The sequence below is a fragment of the Bolinopsis microptera genome, chromosome 11 (assembly GCF_026151205.1).
Source record: "Bolinopsis microptera isolate Bmic1 chromosome 11, MBARI_Bmic_1.0, whole genome shotgun sequence".
Taxonomy (NCBI): domain Eukaryota; kingdom Metazoa; phylum Ctenophora; class Tentaculata; order Lobata; family Bolinopsidae; genus Bolinopsis; species Bolinopsis microptera.
Genome location: NC_087082.1, coordinates 17,388,878 through 17,411,636, shown reverse-complemented (window position 1 = coordinate 17,411,636; position 22,759 = coordinate 17,388,878).

Below are 22,759 nucleotides of genomic sequence, written 5' to 3'. Positions count from 1 at the left end.
CTAAACAGATATGGATTGAACGAATACCCATGTAACTAGACCTCTTCACTGTTTTAATGATATAAATGGCATGACATAGTATGCAGCACAAACTGCTCCCTGCATACAAATTAAAGCGAGATTTGATTGTATCAGTGCAATCAACCTCTTTTATCTGAACAGAACTCCTCAATCTCCATTCTCAACTGGTAGTGGTATGTACTTTGCCTTTGGAAAATTGAATTTGAAATAAAAACTACTAATTTAAATGTAGCACTACAAATTATTTGAACTGTTAGTACATAGTTTAAACAGTGGTTAATTATACACTATACAGCGGTTGCTTATAGAGAAGAATATCGTTACACTGAATGGGTTGCATGAGGCTAGCATCAGGTGAATGCCAAGTAGATTCCAACCCAATACAAACGTACAGGGCACAGATTACTCATAGATGGGTGCTTGAGCTACAACACAAAACTTAGGTCGGAAAACTTCTTATTCATTCAATTTGACCAAAACCCATAATCATGGGTAGAGTGGACCGCTGCCAGTGTCTCTCTTTCCCAAACAAAAGGAAATGATATTAATTTGATTGACCGTTCTCAAATGCAAAATGATACCGAGAATGAAATCGGTCGCTCGCTTTTCCCATTCATTCACGGCTTACGAATTGTAATAAGTTTCGATTGATTAGGTACATCAATCAGATGCTGTAAAAATCTCTTTGGGTTGCGTTCGGGTCGATACCTAGTATTTCGGGGTAAGGGTGGTAGTTATTACTTATTGAATTAGCTGAAGTTTATTGAATCTTTATTGCTGAGTACAGCTGCCTTTGGGTAGTTCTTCTTAATCTATTACAATTGTAAATGAATGGGAAAAGCGAGCGACCGATTTCATTCTCGGTATCATTTTGCATTTGAGAACGGTCAATCAAATTAATATCATTTCCTTTTGTTTGGGAAAGAGAGACACTGGCAGCGGTCCACTCTACCCATGATTATGGGTTTTGGTCAAATATCATCTCTTTTTGATTATAATGTCAGGGTACTTTATAAAGTCGAAATATAAACTGATATCTTCATTAATAAGGAGGAAGTTTCAACAATTTCGAAATTTTTCCTTTAAAAACATTTCCTTGTGTTTAGGTAAGCATATCGGTCGATCACTGACTGAATATGCCACTTAATCCTCATTCAAGTTGGCATTAAATTCATTTATAATGACATTAAACTGTCGTGGCAAAGCAGAATTTGTTGGAAATCACAAATGAGCAAAATTCTCACCTTTCGCACGTGCAAACTTTGAGCGGACGTTGCGTGCGCATCCAATATTGAATCTCCGTAAAATTTTGCATGTAATTGTTGTATATATAGCTTGATAAGCATGCAAAGTTTCAAAGTATTTCAAGAAGAACTGTTATCACAACGGCACTCTAAAGTTGACAGAAAATGACGAAAACAGCAATTTTCAGTGATTTTAGCAATTTTCTATCAATTTGGGCGTGTCCCCACGTGTGCAACTTTTCGATTTTTAACTTTAAAACTAGCCTAATGCACAATTTATATCTATAGGAAGCAGAACTGAGCTCCACAACCCAAGGCATGGCCCAACACCAGAGAATACTAAATCGCAAAATTGACGTTTTTATAAAATAATTCTTCAAAAAAGCACAAACTTCAATGACGAATATCTTTATGAAGGAGCAAGCTAGAAAAACTTTCCGGTAGATTTTCAGAATGCTTGAACAATTATCTAAGATGAAAATTTCCTCAGATTTTGAATAAAATTACTTTTTAATGGTGTAAAATCATTTTTAAAAGTTATTACTTTGTCAAAAATCAAGTTTTAAAAACGGTTAACTTGATGACGTCATCAAGGGGTGTTCATGACGTCAAATAATTTGTTTATACAATGTAAACTAAAGTGTAAACAATTATTTTCAAGACCTGTGGTCGGAAATGGCTGTATCTTTTATACTTTTGAATCTATGGACAATTAAATACAGGCTACAATTGACTGGCAAAGCGTCTATCCCTGAATATATATGTATATGTATATATGTATATATATAGATATCACGACAATCTGTCGTAAAACAGGGGTTCTAGAAAACCCACTTCCCGATGTTCCTGAAACCTGAAACTTTTTTGCAGTCGATTTGGTCAACGTCTAGACGCCCTGAAAAATTTCAGATCTCTAACTCGATTTTAACATGGTTTTTAAGGCACCTGAATATGGCGATTTTGGGTTTTTTACCGAATTTCGTATAACAGTGCTGGCGAGTATTTTATGCAAATTTCTTAAAAATCTCAACATAACTATTTTTTATTCCTGTCATCTTTGACATCAAATTAGAATGTTTTGAACTAAAAATAAATCTGCTGAACGACTTCCGATGAGTCTTAATGCCTGAAAAACTCCTGCCGGAGGCGGCGGCCTTCGGCCGCCGCCTCCGGCCGGAGTGCACGCTTCGCGTGCACCAAAGAGGCTTGTAACGTGTACCAAAGGGGGTATAATAGTAAAGGGGGTATAATAGTAACGGGGGTACATAGTATACCCACAATAAATGCACCGGTCGTGCTTGCCAGCACTGTGATATGTAAGTGTGACATCAAGTGGCTTAAAATTTTGCTGTCTTAGAAGTTGGAACTGACGATAAGGTTTTATTATCGACGAGTTGAACAAAGATTATGAGATCAGCCGAAGATCGACAGTTTTCTTTGTGTTATATATATTAATATAGAGCATGGGCAATTTTACAGCCAGCGACTTTTTTTTCTGATATTAACTTGATATCTACACGACAAATTAAAACAAGCAATTTGAGAATTCCAAGAGAACTCTAAGTACAAGAACATGAAATTGATGGGAGAACGGTTAAACATGGATTGAACTCGATGTGAATTATATATTATTATGCAACATGCATTTGGTAAAAATCTACTGAACGGATTACAAATGTGATTTTATACTGATCAACTAGGATTGAAAAAAATTAGTTTCTATTCCGTTTTGCAGTGTGTTATCACAGACACAATGTTACAATAACCGAGGATCAAACAAACATTTAGCTTTCCGTACTTATCATCAAAAACAAAATGAGATTGCCATGAAATTAATTGAAATCGAGCAAATGTAATACCATTCTTTTAACAACCAAATCTACAAACAAATCACAGTGCTGGCAAGCACGACCGGTGCATTTATTGTGGGTATACTATGTACCCCCTTTACTATTATACCCCCTTTACTATTATACCCCCTTTACTATTATACCCCCTTTACTATTATACCCCCTTTGGTACACGTTACAAGCCTCTTTCGTGCACGCGAAGCGTGCACTCCGGCCGGAGGCGGCGGCCGAAGGCCGCCGCCTCTGGCAGGAGTTTTTCAGGCATTAAGACTCATCGGAAGTCGTTCAGCAGATTTATTTTTAGTTCAAAACATTCTTATTTGATGTCAAAGATGACAGGAATAAAAAATAGTTATGTTGAGATTTTTAAGAAATTTGCATAAAATACTCGCCAGCACTGTTATACGAAATTCGGTAAAAAACCCAAAATCGCCATATTCAGGTGCCTTAAAAACCATGTTAAAATCGAGTTAGAGATCTGCAATTTTTCAGGGCGTCTAGACGTTGACCAAATCGACTGCAAAAAAAGTTTCAGATTTCAGGAACATCGGGAAGTGGGTTTTCTAGAACCCCTGTTTTACGACAGATTGTCGTGATATCTATATATATACATATATACATATACATATATATTCAGGGATAGACGCTTTGCCAGTCAATTGTAGCCTGTATTTAATTGTCCATAGATTCAAAAGTATAAAAGATACAGCCATTTGCGACCACAGGTCTTGAATATAATTGATTACACTTTAGTTTACATTGTATAAACAAATTATTTGACGTCATGAACACCCCTTGATGACGTCATCAAGTTAACCGTTTTTAAAACTTGATTTTTGACAAAGTAACAACTTTTAAAAATGATTTTACACCATTAAAAAGTAATTGTATTCAAAATCTGAGGAAATTTTCATCTTAGATAATTGTTCAAGCATTCTGAAAATCTACCGGAAAGTTTTTCTAGCTTGCTCCTTCATAAAGATATTCGTCATTGAAGTTTGTGCTTTTTTGAAGAATTATTTTATAAAAACGTCAATTTTGCGATTTAGTATTCTCTGGTGTTGGGCCATGCCTTGGGTTGTGGAGCTCAGTTCTGCTTCCTATAGGTATAAATTGTGCATTAGGCTAGTTTTAAAGTAAAAAATCGAAAAGTTGCACACGTGGGGACACGCCCAAATTGGTAGAAAATTGCTAAAATCAATGAAAATTGCTGTTTTCGTCATTTTCTGTCAACTTTAGAGTGCCGTTGTGATTACAGTTCTTCTTGAAATACTTTGAAACTTTGCATGCTTATCAAGCTATATATAAAACAATTACATGCAAAAATTTACGGCGATTCAATATTGGATGCGCACGCAACGTCCGCTCAAAGTTTGCACGTGCGAAAGGTGACAATTTTGCTCATTCGTGATTTCCAACAAATTCTGCTTTGCCACGACAGTTTAATGTCATTATAAAAGAATTTAATGCCAACTTGAATGAGTATTAAGTGGCATATTCAGTCTGTGATCGACCGATATGCTTACCTAAACACAAGGAAATGTTTTTAAAGGAAAAATTTCGAAATTGTTGAAACTTCCTCCTTATTAATGTAGATATCAGTTTATATTTTGACTTTATAAAGTACCCTGACATTATAATAAAAAAGAGATGATATTTGACCAAAACCCATAATCATGGGTAGAGTGGACCGCTGCCAGTGTCTCTCTTTCCCAAACAAAAGGAAATGATATTAATTTGATTGACCGTTCTCAAATGCAAAATGATACCGAGAATGAAATCGGTCGCTCGCTTTTCCCATTCATTTACAATTGTAATAGATTAACCCATTAGGGACGACGAGTTTTAAAGTTTGCCGATTTTGATGCCGTTTAACACACTAGGTCACATTACAGCAAAAATGAGATATCCAAAAAAGCTAATCTGTATCTCGTTTACTTTAAAAGATACAGCTATGGTCGCATACGACCCACTCGTCCGGGTCGCAAACGACCCATCACGGTTTTTCGGCTATTACTTTTGGAACAAAGACGTTAGGATAAAATAAAAACTGTAGCATAAGTTAAAAACATATGGTCAATACTGTGTGACTCTAACTTTTCAAAAATAGAGAATTTGGGTCATTAACGACCCACTCGGCTCACTTGCTTATTACTACATTTGTCCATGTAACTTCTTGAATTCAGCCTAAAACATGACATCATAAGTGCAAACTCGCCTCTCAGCAAGTGATTATCATCATAAACTGCGAAAAATCGGTTAAATGGGTCATTAGCGACCCACTAGGACCACAAAATTGATTAATTAAATATAATGTTGTCAAACTTTTACAAATATTAGTATTAAAACATGTTATATCTTGGTCATTACTCCTGTACGTTGATTTAACTTCTTAAATCGATCAACTGGGTCAATAACGACCCACTCGGAAGTTGAACCACGTCATTAATTATCAGTATCATGCTGTTCCACCATCAAGAAAGACACTCGTAGGTCTTAATTCCACGCAAACCACGGGTGGATGACTACTAGCCCTCCTAAGATCTGGAGTCTCAAGGTGATCTGCAGATCACGTCACCCAATCACTGACGAATAATGGGCAGAATTGGATTGATAGGTAGGTGAGTTTATAGTACACGAACGTAATGTCGTGAGACAACAAACAACGTGCCTATCTTTTCCCGATTCCTAAAAAGTCCAAGAAGAACTATACAACTGCTGGATTTAGATTTCAGATGGCTGCATCTACTCATTTCGCAGCTTTCTTTCTTTACTTCTTAGGGGCCGTTCACACTGACATTATATTGCGTAATCGCCCCCCCCCCCCACAGTCCACACCCCACCATATAGCTATTATGTCAAAATTACACTAGCGTAATCATTTGGAAACCCCCTCCCTCTCGGCCGATTACGTAATACTTGGTTTCGTTTTGAAAGCTGCCTCGTTGTTACGGGGTTGTTACCCACAACGAAGTAGTTGTCTGAGAGATTGCAGGTTGCATCACTGCCAGCCAGATGGGGGGGGGGGGGGGCTTTTTCCTTGTCCTTCTTCGCAAAGCTGTTGATGTAGCCATCTGAATGCAGCAGTTGTTTAGTTATTCTTGTACTTTCTAGGAATGTCAAACAGATTGGCATGTTGGATTAGAATATGCAATTTGACCGCTCTTCTTTCAGTATTTACCCAAGGTTACAGGATATCTCGTAAACTTCCTTCAGGGTATTTTTCTTGAGTGACATGATCTGATCACCGTGGGACCCTGGGTCTCAAGCGGTGAGTTGTAGCAGGTCGTTTACCAAGATTCGAAATTGACGAAAAAGGTAACAGAATCTAATAAGCAACAACAACAGCATGGCTATAACCTAGCAAGTTAGGAACGAGGGCCGATCTCCTTTTCTTTTGCGACACGGTCCTTTCGGTACAGATTTCTACGCACCATAGTCAGGACGCAACTCCAGGCATATGCAGTCGTGTTATTCTCGCAGCTCTTTGATGAGTGATGACTGCCCTTCAGTTGGCCCTGGATCTCAGAAGGGCTAGTTGTCAGCCACCGTGGTTTGTGTGGAATTAAGACCTACGAGTGTCTTTCTTGATGGTGGAACAGCATAATAATGATAATTAACGACGTGGTTCAACTTCCGAGTGGGTCGTTATTGACCCAGTTGATCGATTTAAGAAGTTAAATCAACGTACAGGAGTAATGACCAAGATATAACATGTTTTTATACTAATATTTGTAAAAGTTTGACAACATTATATTTAATTAATCAATTTTGTGGTCCTAGTGGGTCGCTAATGACCCATTTAACCGATTTTTCGCAGTTTATGATGATAATCACTTGCTGAGAGGCGAGTTTGCACTTATGATGTCATGTTTTAGGCTGAATTCAAGAAGTTACATGGACAAATGTAGTAATAAGCAAGTGAGCCGAGTGGGTCGTTAATGACCCAAATTCTCTATTTTTGAAAAGTTAGAGTCACACAGTATTGACCATACGTTTTTAACTTATGCTACAGTTTTTATCTTATCCTAACGTCTTCGTTTCAGAAGTAATAGCCGAAAAACCATGATGGGTCGTTTGCGACCCGGACGAGTGGGTCGTATGCGACCGCAGTTAGTAAACAGCGTCTAGCTCTGTTTGTGAACATTTGATTATCACGGGCTTTTCATTTGTGCCAAGGAAATCGTTGCCCGCAACTATTTTGTTCTCAAAAAATAAGCCTACATAAAGTTTTAATGTCCCAATCAAGGCAAGAAGTTAAGTGAAATATTTTCCAATTATGACGACTAATTAGTCTAATTATTTAATTGTTAGTGATTAATTGGGTCTCGACTGGAAAGTCAATAATGTAGCCTAATAAATTTTGAGCATATGTGCGAAAGATTCGTGGCGTTTAGTATTTTGGTTTGTCCTCTATAGCCTCTAGAAAAGGTGGGTCGTAAACGACCCTATCGTCCCTAATGGGTTAAGAAGAACTACCCAAAGGCAGCTGTACTCGGCAATAAAGATTCAATAAACTTCAGCTAATGCAATAAGTAATAACTACCACCCTTACCCCGAAATACTAGGTATCGACCCGAACGCAACCCAAAGAGATTTTTACAGCATCTGATTGATGTACCTAATCAATCGAAACTTATTACAATTCGTAAGCCGTGAATGAATGGGAAAAGCGAGCGACCGATTTCATTCTCGGTATCATTTTGCATTTGAGAACGGTCAATCAAATTAATATCATTTCCTTTTGTTTGGGAAAGAGAGACACTGGCAGCGGTCCACTCTACCCATGATTATGGGTTTTGGTCAAATTAATGGTATAATTTTTCGAATCGCTCAATGGACATAGAATTCAAAACAATTAATACCCAATCTAATCAATAATATTAATAACTTAATAATTTAAAACTGGCCAGTGGCGAAATCTATACTATATAATGGTCCTAAATAACACTAATTACTCGGGTACACTTTTTCACCAGTGGGGCATTTCTCGGAATCACGCCCTTTTTGACCGCGCCCATTTCGCGACCCCACCATAGATTATCTCAGCTTCTGATTGAGATACAGACCTTAAACATATACCAAAATGTGTCTAAGGTGCATGTTAAGGGACTTAGTTTTTGAGAAATTTCGCCAAAAGTCCGATTTTACTATATAACAGTCTCGCAGTAACAATTATTACACTTATTTCAAGATATTTTAGCTTCTGATTGGAGCTAAGCGCTCATCTTGGGCATTAAAATGGTCAAAATCATCATATTGAGTGGGGTAGAGCATGGTTTTAAATTCTTGAGACTTCAGGTTGTTGAGTTATTAGGTCAGATCCCATTTTTATGCTCTCACGAGTAGCGATTGATGCACTTATTTCAAGATATCTCAGCTTCTGATTGGAGCTAAGCGTTCATCTTGGGCATTGAAATGGTCAGAATCATCACATTGAGTGGGGTAGAGCATAGTTTTAAAGTCTTGGAACTTCAGGTTGTTGAGTTATTAGGTCAGATCCCATTTTTACGCTCTCGCGAGTAGCGATTGATGCACTTATTTCAAGATATCTCAGCTTCTGATTGGAGCTAAGCGTTCATCTTGGGCATTGGAATGGTCAGAATCATCGCATTGAGTGGGGTAGAGCATAGTTTTAAAGTCTTGAGACTTAAGGTTGTTGAGTTATTAGGTCAGATCCCATTTTTTACGCTCTCGCGAGTAGCGATTGATGCACTTATTTCAAGATATCTCAGCTTCTGATTGGAGCTAAGCGTTCATCTTGGGCATTGAAATGGTCAGAATCATCACATTGAGTGGGGTAGAGCGTGGTTTCAAAGTCTTCAGACTTCAGGTTGTTGAATTATTAGGTTAAAACATATTTTTACACTCTCGCGAGTAGCGATTGACACACTTATTACAAGATATCTCAGCTTTTGATTGAAGCTAAGCGCTTATCATGGGCATTAAAATGGTCAGAATGATCAAATTAAGTGGGGTAATGAATGTTCCTAGGGCTAGAGGTTTTAGTGAAATTTTATTGATATTTCTTGGCAATCGCTACTTGCGAGAGCGTAAAAATGGGATCTGACCTAATAACTCAACAACCTGAAGTCTCAAGACTTTAAAACTATGTGCTCTACCACACTCAATGTGATGATTCTGACCATTCCAATGCCCAAGATGAACGCTTAGCTCCAATCAGAAGCTGAGATATCTTGAAATAAGTGCATCAATCGCTACTCGCGAGAGCGTAAAAATGGGATCTGACCTAATAACTCAACAACCTGAAGTCTCAAGACTTTAAAACTGTGTGCTCTACCACACTCAATGTGATGATTCTGACCATTCCAATGCCCAAGATGAACGCTTAGCTCCAATCAGAAGCTGAGATATCTTGAAATAAGTGCATCAATCGCTACTCGCGAGAGCGTAAAAATGGGATCTGACCTAATAACTCAACAACCTGAAGTCTAAAGACTTTAAAACTATGCTCTACCCCACTCAATGTGATGATTCTGACCATTCCAATGCCCAAGATGAACGCTTAGCTCCAATCAGAAGCTGAGATATCTTGAAATAAGTGCATCAATCGCTACTGGCGAGAGCATAAAAATGGGATCTGACCTAATAACTCAACAACCTGAAGTCTCAAGACTTTAAAACCATGCTCTACCCCACTTAATATGATGATTCTGACCATTTTAATGCCCAAGATGAGCGCTTAGCTCCAATCAGAAGCTATGATATCTTGAAATAAATGTAATAATTGTTACTTGCGAGGCTGTTATATAGTAAAATCGGATTTTTGGCGATTTCTCAAAAAATAAGTCTCTTAGGCCTTAAGTATCTTCATAGCACTAATATAAACATGCATCCTGGGCACATTTTGGTTCATGCCTGAGGTCTGTATCTCAATCAGAAGCCGAGATAATTTATAGTGGGGGTCGCGATATGGGTGCGGTCAAAAAGGGCGTGATTCCGAGAAATGCCCCACTGGTGAAAAAGTGTACCCGATTAATTAGTGTTATTTAGGACCATATAAGTCGGATTACATCGAGAAACCGAGCGGACGTCCCAATGTGAGCAGGACTTTTGCCTGGTCCAGGATTAGATGAAACAGATCCGTCTTTAACGTTTGAGTCTCTGTGCGCTTTTTGTTTTTTTATTAATCTGAGATAAGAACATACCTTGAAATTTATTTCATTCTTGGTTGAAATGAGACACGTAATATCAGTTCTCATAAAATACTGAATAAATCGAACAATTTAAATATCAAATACAACACAATATACCTTAAAAATAATAACTCAGGGACGTAAGTAGTAAAACAAATTAAGCCCTAATACTTTCAAGGCCCTACTAGGACGGACTTTATTGCAAGTAGGAACAGTTATGCACGACTCTATTTGTCAGTACTCTAATAATGTCCGTCGACCGTCCATGAAGAACCTCCAAGGTACCATATTTTATGAGCAAAATAAAATCAAAAGTCGATCAATTTGTATATATCATTTGCAACAAATTCTGTGAAATCGAAATCAAACAACCAACAATTCAGAATACTTTGTTAAATCTTATGACGTACTGTCCACAATCCAGGATATACAAAATAATGCTGTGCTCAGGACCATACTTCAAGTTTAAAGTTCTTTTCTTAGAGTCTATCTTAGTCAGCTGCTGACTGAGTAAGTATCAGATGTGTGGTCCAGGTAGGAACTCTGTGGGGGGGGGGGGGCTCTGTGGGGGAGGGGGGGGGGGGCTCTATGGGGGGGGGGGGGGGGTCTGATGGGGGGGGGGGGGCTATGGGGGGGGGGGGAGCTCTGTGGGGGGGGTGGGTCTCTGTGAGGGGGGGGGGCTCTGTGGGGGGGGGGGGGGGCTCTGTGGGGGGGGCTCTGTGGGGGGGGGGGGAGGGGGGGGGGTGGGGGGGGGGGCTCTGTGGGGGGGGGGGCTCTGTGGGGGGGGGGGGGGGGGGGGGGGGGGGGGGGGGGGGGGGGCTGGGGGGGGGGGGGGGGCCTGGTCTGGTGGGGGGGGGGGGGGGGGGGGGGGGGGGGGGGGGGGGGGGGGGGGGGGGGGGGGGGGGGGGGGGGGGGGGGCTCGTGGGGGGTGGGGGGGGGGGGGGGGGGGGGGGGGGGGGGGGGGGGGGGGGGGGGGGGGGGGGGGGGGGGGGGGGGTGGGGGGGGGGGGGGGGGGGGGGGGGGGGGGGGGGGGGGGGGGGGGGGGGGGGGGGGGGGGGGGGGGGGGGGGGGGGGGGGGGGGGGGGGGGGGGGGGGGGGGGGGGGGGGGGGGGGGGGGGGGGGTGGGGGGGGGGGGGGGGGGGGGGGGGGGGGGGGGGGGGGGGGGGGGGGGGGGGGGGGGGGGGGGGGGGGGGGGGGGGGGGGGGGGGGGGGGGGGGGGGGGGGGGGGGGGGGGGGGGGTTCTGGGGGTACTTTTACGATGTTGGTGAAAGCTGAAACTTCCCACTGTGAGAACACTACAGCCTATCCCCACACCAGGGTTTGTGTAGGCCTTTTAAAAAAAAACCCTTCTTAATCTTCTGAAAAAAGAAATCCTTTAAAAGGATTGGTGGGGGGCAATTCCCAATTTCGATATTTTAGGAAATGTGATAATGTAATTAGCAAAGTAGTTTTTAAAATAAAAAACTTGTGTATTTTGCTTTTGGGTTTATGTGCCTTCCCCACAAACTCAGTGGATTTTAATTTTTCCTTGCGAACCTTGCGGCCTCTAAAAAAAAAATTTGGGGTTTTTTACCCCCATTTTTAAGGTTTTTAAGGTTTTTAAAAAAAAACCCTGAAAAAACCAATTTAATAAAACTTGGGGTAACGGGGTAATTTTTTTAAAAACCTTCCTTTTTTTTAACTTCCCATTTATTAAACTTTAAAATATTATATCTGGCGTTAAATTTAAAAATTACCAGTAATCTAAAAAAAATTTAATTTTCAATTATTAATTTTCGAAAATTAGAATGATTTTCATAACAAATGAAGGGGAAAAATTAACAATTTACTTCTATTTATTTACTTTTGGGAAAAGAAGGATTTTTTCCTTTTATTCGTCCCAAAATTCGCTGTATTTTACCCCCAAAAAAAAATTTTTCAGGGAAAATTTTATAATTATTAGGAAGGTAGTTTTAAAGTAAAATTTTTTACCGAAAACCCCTTAGTTCTGTATCCTTTATTTAAAACCCCCAATTTACTGTATCTCAATTTAAAAAATCCCAAAATTTACCTTCCCAAATTTACTGTCTCCAATTTAAGGCCCCAATTTCCGTACCCCCATTTTCCCGAATCTTTTCCCCCAAAATTGTTTTAAATTGTCCAAAACTTTTGTTTACCGCTTAAAAAAACTAAAAAAATTTCTACGTTTTTGGACAGTTTTCGTTTTTTGTTTGAATAATTTTATCAAATTTGATTGATTGGGGGGGAGTTCCCCAAAAAAACTCCCTAAGGGGCCATAATTTGTAAATTGTGTTATTCCCTATGAAGACACTGAGGTGGATTCCTTTTGGGATACAGCCCGCTTAAAAAGTTCCCTGGGGAAACCTTTTGGGGGGATTTTGGGTCCTAAAAAAAGTAAATTTTTCTCTATATCGAGGTCAACTGGCAGTATGGCCGTCTGAACGTTTCCCCATTTAGTCGAAGGGTGCTTCCCAAAAAATTATAAAAAAATTATCTACTTTCTTACATTATAGTTTTACGTAGTTTATTAATAAAAAATTCGTACTAGACTAAATTTTTTTCATAAAATTTTCCCAATAAATAAAAAAATTTTAAAAAAAATATTTCCCCCCGCCCGATTGTAATTTTAAAAACTTGAAAAAATTTAAACCCATCAACAGAAAAAAAAGTCAACAGAAAACGACCCCAGCCCCCACTATAATTATTTTCTCCCCTTCTTATTACTTGCGACAAAAAACTGTGGAAAACCTGTTTGTCCCTCCGACTGCCCAAAACCCATCGCATCAGGATTTGAGCTATTTGCCAAAGGATTGGGGCACCGGTCAGCTATCTTAAAAGCAATCTGCCATTTTTTCTGAAATATTGAAACCCCGGGGCAGTCCACCCCTTCTTCTCGACCGGGGGCTTTTTTCCCAGTTAGTGTCTTCCGAAGATGTCTCCCTTTTCCCTTTTCTGTAGTGATGCTAATATTCCATAAAAAACCCTTTTGGGGTCACTACCTTTCAAAATGCTATAAACCCTCAATGCTTCGATGTCTAAAACGTGTCGATCGACCCCAAATTTAAAGGGTACTCTTTTGCCCATTGGACTCCATAAAATTCCTTCCAAGCTACGTCACAAGTAGCTTAAAGTTTTTCCTTTCCCCTTTTAAAGTGGTATGATAAAAATAAAAAATAATTTTATTGAATAAAGGAAACAAATCTAACGTCAGTAATTTGAGGTAAATGTTTTTTTTTTGTGAAAAACCCCCCTTGTATTGGTATCCTGTTGAAAAGTAAGAACTGTTAAAACTATAAATAATAAGGGGGTACAAAACCTTTTTTGGCATTGGTGCAAACAGAGAGTCGTACCAGTAGATTTAAGAAAAACATCACTTTTCAAAACTTGTTTACTGCTTTTACGAATAAAAAATTAAAATTCAAACAACTATTGATCTAAACACAAAAACTTTTTCCAAACTCGATATTTTTTGGCCATTTTACTTCCCAGCCGATTATCTAGACCCGTTAGAGATTTTCCAACGAAAGATTAAAACTGAAATTCATTGCACCCCCCTCAAAAACCAAAAAATTCTTAACACACTGCCTTGCAGGTGGTGTGATCCAGCACTCCCAATCCCTCTCATTCTACGACATAAACCCCCTCTACAGACATCTTCTGCGCATTCCAACTAGACGGTTTCCCCCCAGTTCTACAAGCTCCAGTTCCCCTATCTCAGCACTTCAACTTCCCGTAAAACCTTCATGACAAGCGATGAGAAGGATAGGAAACTACCCATACACGTGAGATGTGAGATAGTCAGCAAGTTCTGCTGGAAGAATTGTGCTGTATGTCAAGTTTGTGGTGGTCAACCTTACTGTCTACCCTCTCGTATTCTCTCAACAGAAGTAAAGCCATTCATGTTTTACCATGCCTTTTGGTTATTCGGTTTATATTCATTTAAAGGATGATAAAAGATGCTCTTTTACCATAATATTGGGTACCATAACCCAATCTCCCTCGCTCAGGAGAGGGTGCAGCATGTCAGTATGAAGCTCACGAGGCTGCGAGAAGTCTTCATCCCCTTATGTTTGATTACAGCAATGAGACACAGCCTCAACGCTTGAGCATACGCAATTGGCAAGCAGTAATCGCAAGGGTATCAACGACCTCGTTTTTCAGTCTATAGTCTCATTGATCACTATATCTTTTATTTATTCGCCTTGGCCTGTATTGAACTAATTAGAAGACTAAATTGCCGGAATTTTATACCAATCTGTATGTGAAACTATAAAATTAGTTTTTTTTTAGTTTAGTTTTTTAACTATTAATTTGTTTTTTTATCATCAAATACTCACTCTATCCAGGTAAGACCTCACTGGAGTGCTGGTATCGACCTTTGCTACGCCTCTGGGGCTGGTCCCCCCCTCATCTCAAGTGTGCCCAGGGGCAAATTGCGGGCCTGACAAAGTAAGTCATCTACTTATTATTCATGTCATTTTGGGTCTTGAAGATTTCGCACCATTAACTTCGCTGCTTCGATTTTGCTAGCCCTTAAAACTTAATCTAACTAGCAGGAACCCGTATAATCCTAAAATGGTGTCAAGAATCAAGAGACTAAAATAATTATTACCTAATTAATTCGCGTTTTTGACCACCACTACTTGGGGGTCCAAATTTTGTGGGCTCTAAAACTCCTATTCCCTTGACCAATTTTTTATTTTTTCATGCTGATTTGAAGGCTATTAAAGCATTTGACTCAGTCAAAAAGGTTTCCAGTTGTATATCTTTTAATACGGTTTTTGCGGAAAGGTCACGTTAAAGTTGATGCCCTGGTGTCAGTAAAATGGTACGGATAAACACATCCATATATATCGTCTCGCTTTATATAGTAAGATGAACAAATCTGTTGTTCCTGATAGTATAAATTTGCAAAATAATCCCTTTACTTCGTTGTCTAGTTACCATAGTTACACCTAATGGCACTACCAACATTTCTGAGGTAAATACTATTTTCCAAACACGAAGTGATAAGAACCATGACTGCAGGTGTACGACCTAAGTTACGAGTGTTCAGTGGGAGCGGGTCTGTTCTCTAACACCACAACAGTGAGGATAGTATCTAGATACCATCTAGAGAACCACTCTTCACAACGGCTCCTTTACGCCAAATGGTCCCAAATCAAAAAAAACCAAATTTTCAGTGAGTTCGGGGTTTTGGGAGGGTTTTTATTTTTCCGTTCTTGCCCCCTCCCCCTCGGCCCCTCCCCCTGGGGCCCTCGACCCCTCCCCCCCGGGGCCCCCCCCCCCCCCCCTTTGGCCCCCCCCCCCCCCGGCCCCCCTCCCTTTTCATTCATTTGTGAGTTTTGGTTTTACTGGGGGAGGAAGTAAGAAATGAATGGCCCCTTTAAAGGTTAAAAAAAAAAACAATTTTGAAACTTCTTTTTTTTTAAAGATAAAAAATGTTTCATTGATTTAAAGATATGGGGGGGAATTAAAAATCTTTAAATTTGGTTAATTGAAAGATGGGGACGAAAAAACCAAAAGACCCCAGACAATTAGAATCAAAAGATCGCAAGATGGTGTTTTCTTTCTTTGGGGAACTACGACGCTTCTTTGGAAACAGACAGGAGGGATAAAAATCAAGGAAAAAAACAAGAAACGGTCCGGTATGGATATGACAGATAACTTAGAGCACGATACTCCCACTTGCTTCGCGTTTTGTCAAGTCTGTTCTTTTTTAAAGAGTTATTTTGGCCGTGCAGTGACAAAATGACAAGGGGCCCCGTGAAAATTAACCATTTTACAATTTGGGGGCCTCTGGCTCTTCCCACAAAAACAATGTAAAGGTTTTTTAAAAGAGGTCTTTGGTTTTGGCGGAGAAGTCTAAAGAAAAAAAGGGCTAGAGTAGCTGCCAAAAAACGTGAGCTTTCCCGATTCTTTTGTTAGAGATCCTGGTCGGCTCTCAGACGTGGTTGGGGGCCCCTAAAAAAGTTGACTTTGATATGAGGTCATTTTATTGCGCGAAAAAACTGCGCTAATTGGCCTTTAAACCACCCCCCTACTGTCGTAAACCCATCCATGACATTAGGGCGGGACCTTTCCCAAAAAATGGGGGGCAAATCAGAATAACAAGTACCAGCTATGTGACATTAAAGGGGCCGTTTCGTGTTACACTAATTAAATTGTTACGCTCCCTCTGGCATAAAGGGGGACTAAAAACCAAAAAAAATTTTCAGGATGTGGTTTTAAAGATACGAGAGAAAAAATAAGATTTTCAGAGTCGTTTGGTAAATTTTTTGTTTGTAAAAGCAAGGAATTTAAAAGGGTTGGTTTTTGCGGGGTATTTTAAAAAGGTCCTAAACTTGGGTAGTGAAAATAGAGACGGTACTGGACTTTAGGGGTTTGAAGGGGGGGATTTTATCGAAAATTTAGTTTTTAAGGAGAGTACGTGTGAAAAATATAGTATGTGCATTGCGGGGACAAAAGACATATTACTAGACCATGCCAGGGCTTTCCCCCAAAACAATATATGTTTAAAAATTAAAAGGGGGCCCCGGGCCACAAGGATTTCAAAGAGGACTTCAGTACTTATATAAGGGGGCCCCATGTGGCCACCCTTTTTTAGAGTGGGGGGCCAAAAACGTGAAATTTCCAAAATCTTTTTCCCCAGTTTCTTTAATCGAGAGCCAACCAAATATAAAAAATTAGGAAAAACCTACCCCTCTTTCGGGATCGGTTGGGTCTCAGATCGTGGCAATGGGGTGTGAGCATTGCTCCGGGAAAAAAAAAAAACCCCCCCCGCAAAGGTCCTCGGGTTTGGGACGTTGACTGTGATGTAGGGGGCCTAATGATACTCACTGAAATTTCTTAACATGGGGGAGGACCAAGATGGTGTAAAGAGTATGACGCACCAGGAAAAAAAAGTTACTTTCAATTTTAAACTTTAAAAAGTAATAAAATAAAAGGTGGTGAACCACGGCCCTTTTAGCCCGCATACAATTTTATCATTTAAAAACCCCAAAAAAATATCCCCCCCCCAAATTCCCCCCTTTTTAATGTTTCAGGTCTCACTTCTTTACTGAATAATTGTTACCTTAGATCGAAATTATTATGATTTTTCTTATAATAAGTAATGGAAACAATACTAAATTAGGGGGTTACACCATCTATAACAATGATAGGTTTAAAATACTTTAAGCCCAGGGCCACAAGGAGTTGCAACAGAATCTTCAAGTACATAATATAAGGGCCACATTTGCCACACCATTAGTTAGAGTGGCCGCCAATCGTGAACTTTCCCAGATCGTTACCCCGAGTTATCTTTATCTGAGAGCCAACAGAATACTCATATTAGGTAACCTACCTCATACAAGGATCTGGTTGGCTCTCAGATCGCGGCAATGAGCTGTGAGCTACTTGCTCCGGAAAACCCTCCACCCCCGTACTGCGTCCTCTGTGAGTACCGTTGAGCTGTGATGTCAGGCCTAATGATACGCACTGAAGTTTCTAAACATGAGCTATGGACCAAGATGGTGTAAAGAGTAGTGAGCGCACCAGGAAACACAGCCTCTACTATCAACGTTAAACTATAACGATAATAACACTCAATGTGTGTGACCACGCTTTTAGCCATGCATACAATTTCCTCATTAAAATCCCCAAGAAATAATCCCCATTCCCCCCTTTTTAATGTTCAGGTCTCACTTCTTTACTGAATAATTGTTTCACTTAGATCGAAATTATTATGATTTTCCTTATAAGTATAATGATATCAATACTAAATTAGGCCGGGGGGGGGGGGGGGGGGGGGTTACACATCTTAATATATATTCCCATTTCCCACGAACAAACACCTCGAAATAGTAGAAAAAGTCACCAAGCCTCTTATAGCCAGCGATCGTCATCATTTAAAATCGATTTATTTTAATTTACGTTCATGACCCGCCTTATACGCCCTGTTACAACATGCTTCTCAATTCCCACCAGCACAGAGGTCCCAAAATAGTTCACACACCGAGTTAGAGCGCTCCGTTATCGATTTCAAAGCCACGCAATGAGGAGGCATGGACAGGTTATGTCTGGCCGGGGGCAATCACTTAAACGTGTATAAACAGTGAAACAGATTACTAAATCATCGCATATCTCCAGTTGTGGTTGTTTGTTTTGTTCCGGGTTTTTGACCTGAGTGTACTGTAGAGACGATTTTATGTTCATTTCTCCAGTAAACCAATAAGCGGTTAAACGGTAATAATTGGCATAAACCATCGTTATGTTTTCTTATCTATTTTTTGGCGGATAAATCAGAAACTAGGCAATTGCTTTTCAATTGTAGTGACTACTGTATTAGTTTACGAGTTTTCTCACAGCAGGACTGTTTTCTTTCGTGCTTTTTCAATGTAATATCGGGTCAACTTCAAGGTTAACAGTATCTACCGTATTTTCTTTGTACATACTAACTTGCCGTGTTAACTTAACAATATCTACCGTACCTTTTGATGTGGTACCGTGTAAAAAGTACCTACAGCATGGCAAAAATCCATCGTTCAACCGAGCTACTGTGCCATGCCCGAGCATCGAAGTTTGAATATACCGGGTGGTAAAATTCGTGAGATCGACAGTCTTTTGAACGCGGTGTACCTTCTATAAATAATATCGTATCAGAATAAGCATTATTATTCGATTAACCTGTCATCCAAAAAAATTCTTGCAGTACAGTGGTTCCTATGGAAATATAAGGTTGTTAGCAGCTACAAGTATAACTTCTACAACGAATCCGGACTCCAAGATGCCTTCTTCGTGTGTGGTAGGGGGTTGTACACACAGAAGTGGTCAGAACAGTAAGCGGCCTGGACGACAGTTTTTGATATTCACTGCGTTCCCACAGACGACAAAATGAGAAAGAGATGGGACCTGAGGATAAATCGACAACCTAACATGTTTCGAAGACCAAAATGAAAACTACAAGGTGTGTTCGGACCACTTCAGTGATCAGATTATAATTTTGGTGATTTTAACTTCATGAAGACAACTGGCTACAGAAAACGTATGAAGGCTAAGACTTCGGGAAGACGCTGTTCCCAATACCCACCCAGAAAGGGACGAGTTGCAGCTGTTCATTGGGGGTGCAGTCCTTTCGGAGCAAGACGATATTCCGAGCAAGAGAGCACGAATAAATCGGCGGGTGCTGAAGGAAATGCACGAGTTTAGATCGTCTATAGACACCAGTGCGTATCCCTACACAGTGCCTGCGGCAAACAGTAGTGAAGATTTTGCGGAAAAATGAAAACGAAGCTCCCAGCCAGGATACTCGGAAATCCACACGGTGGATCAGGATCCTAATTTGAACGATGCTCCAACTGAACATGATAATAGTGATAGTGAAGATGATATGCATTGGCTTCCTGATGATGGAAATAGCTCATCACTATCAGACTCCGATTCTGACTTTGAAACTTCTGAATCTGACTCTGACTCTGACTACTGCCCCCCCTTCCTCCCACCGTCCACGAATCAAGCCATCTGGACCCCGGAAGAAAAAAGATAAGAGGAAAATCTTAACTGATTTTTGGTGGGCGATCGTCTCCGTGAACCAACTACTTCAATTGTTCAAATGGTGTCCAGAATGTGGGAGTAGTGCTAAGGTCTTGGACAGCTATACCGTGTGCCTTTCGGTGACGATAAAATACGTATGCTCCAGCTCAGGCAAACTCGTACACGAGGGAACGTGGATGTCGTCTTCAAAAGACCACAAAAGAGGATTATCGACATTTTTATCCAGAATTACAGCCGGGTTCAGATCACCCAAGTGATAACGAATGGGTCGACCCTCCAGCATATGAAAGTGACGAGGACCTGGAGCTACCCGAGTCTGACAACTCTCTGTACGCTAACATAAATCAAGACAGGCTTCATCGTCCCGTTGAAGAGTGGTGTTCATGCGGGGAATGCAAGCTGATGGACACAGAGAAGGAGCACGTTTGCTGCAACGAATCGCATTTCATTACTGCGCATCGAGGAGAGCATCGGTGCATCAGCCAGGTTGGGATGTTTAAAGAACTTGTCGTCAGTGAGGATGACTAGTTTACAGTAGGTACATGTATTCAATGAACATTACAGACCCTGATAAAAGAGATAGGTTTCTCAAGAAGAAGTTGAACCAAAAGGAACTACGCTTCATGGCATATAGAACCTTTATCAATATGCTATCATGTCGAGATTTCGATAGGAATGTGAGGTATATTTTGCCCTGCATGTGTTGTCAGCCAAATCAGGGCAAAGTTTCCGAATGAAAATGGAGAACCCTACACAGGCTACGTTTCGCTCAAGTCGAAAGATGGGCAATCGTTGCCCTAGACATTGTAATATTACATTGTATTATCAAATTAGTAATTACGTTGTCAATAACAGTACCAGAACAATAGGAAAATGTACTTTTCCTGAAAAAAAGTATTGACATTTCTTTTTCTTAAATTTCTGATATAATGTTCCGTATTGGCATGCTTGTTTTTTACCGTTTGGGGACTGGTTTGTAAGCCAGCCAATGTTTACGAATATAATATTAATAACTTTATTACATAATCATAGATATATATCATAAATAGATCAAAACTGAAACACAAATTTGCACGCAGTTAATAAATTTATTAAAAAAAGAAAATAAAAAAAAAGGTTTATTGATAAAAACAAAATATGGAGCACTCTGTGCTTCCAACAGCCTTTCAGACTCGCGCTAAGTTTGTTAGGGACTACTACTACTACTACTATGTCGGAGCTAAGTCCGATCTACGCCAGAAAACCCCCTCCATATATCCCTGTCCCGCATCAGGGTTCGCAGTTCCTCTTTAGAGTTTGTCCCAACTTCCTTCAGTAACATAGACAAGTAGCTTTGTCTTGGTCGGCCTTGCTGTGCTCTACCGTGCGTAGGTTCCCATAAGACTAAATCACTGGCAAGTAGCTCAGGATGTCGGATGCAGTGTCCCGCCATTTTTAATCTCCTGCTTCGTAACTTGTTTGACAGCCTTGGGAGGCTACCATACAAAGTTATATTGCTGACCTTGTCCTTCCATGAGATACCCAGCACCATACGCAACATCTTTGTGTATGTCCCGTCCAAACTTTTCTCTTGAGCCTTTGTCAGTGTCCAGGTTTTCTGATCCGTAGAGCAGTACTGATTCACAAGCCGCTATGAACAATCTAATCTTTAGGCTCTTTGAGAGTTTGGATTTCCAGATATCCTTCAGTCTATGTAGGGCACCCCACGCTTTTCCCTTTCTAACCCTTATCTCCCTATCTGTGCTCTCAATCCAGGAGCCTAAGTAGATGAAATCATCTACATTTTCTATGGCTTCCCCGGATCGACTTTGTAGGTCGCTAGATCGATCCTCCATATTCAGTGTCATGACCTTGGTCTTGCCTTCGTTTATGTGTAGTCCCACGCTTGCTGCCGCCGATTCTACTCTGAGCAGGAACTCGTTAGCCTTGTCCATGTCCTCAGATATAAGTGCTATATCATCTGCAAAGTCCACATCGGTGATGATCTTGGGCCCTACTCTTCTGCTTTTTCTACGTTCGAGGGTGAGTCCAAGTCGCTCCGCATCATCGCCTATGGCTTGCCTCATACAGTAGTCGATGACTATTGCAAAGAGGTAAGGTGCTAAGGTATCACCCTGTAACACACCTGCAAGTATCTCGAACAATTCAGTTTCTCCGTCTGGAGTTAGGACTTTGGCCATTGTCTTCTCGTACATGAGCCGTATAAGCTGCACGATTTTGACTGGAATGCCGTAAGCTTCTAGAATCTTTAGCATTTTCCCACGATGTACACTGTCGAAAGCCTTCTTAAAGTCTATAAATGTCAGAACAGCTGGCAGTTTCCGACTCTTGACACCCTCTATAAGACGTCTCAGTACCAATATCTGTTGAGTTGTTGACCTTCCTGGTCTGAATCCATTCTGGTTTCTACGCAGAATTGTCTCGATTTCTGGCTTCAACCGGTTTAGAACCATCTTGTTTAGAGACTTGGCAACTAGGGATGACAAGCTTATTCCCCGATAGTTCATTGGTTCGCTAAGGTCGCCCTTCTTTGGAATTGGTATGATGTTGGCAGTTGACCATTGGTCTGGTTTCTCACCTTTCAATAGAGCATTGTTACAGAAGTCTAAGACAATTTGATCAAGGTCGCATCGTTTTAAGACTTCTGGGGCTATGTTGTCGTCACCCCATGCTTTCCCTTCCTTTATGCTGGACTTTGCTTTCCTGTACTCGTCCAACGTAAACGGTTCTGTTCCGATATTCAGAGGTGGGTGGACTGGATCAATATCCTCTTCCGCGTTCTCTACCGTCGGTGGTGAGCCGAGAAGAGTAGCAAAATAGTCCTTCCATTTCTGAACCCTTTCCGTTGGTGAGTTTCCCTTGATTTTGCCAGTATATGATGGAGCTTTACCTGTGATCTTGTTGATCATGGTCCAGCTTTTAGCATGTCTGCCCTGCCAACTTGCTTCCTCCA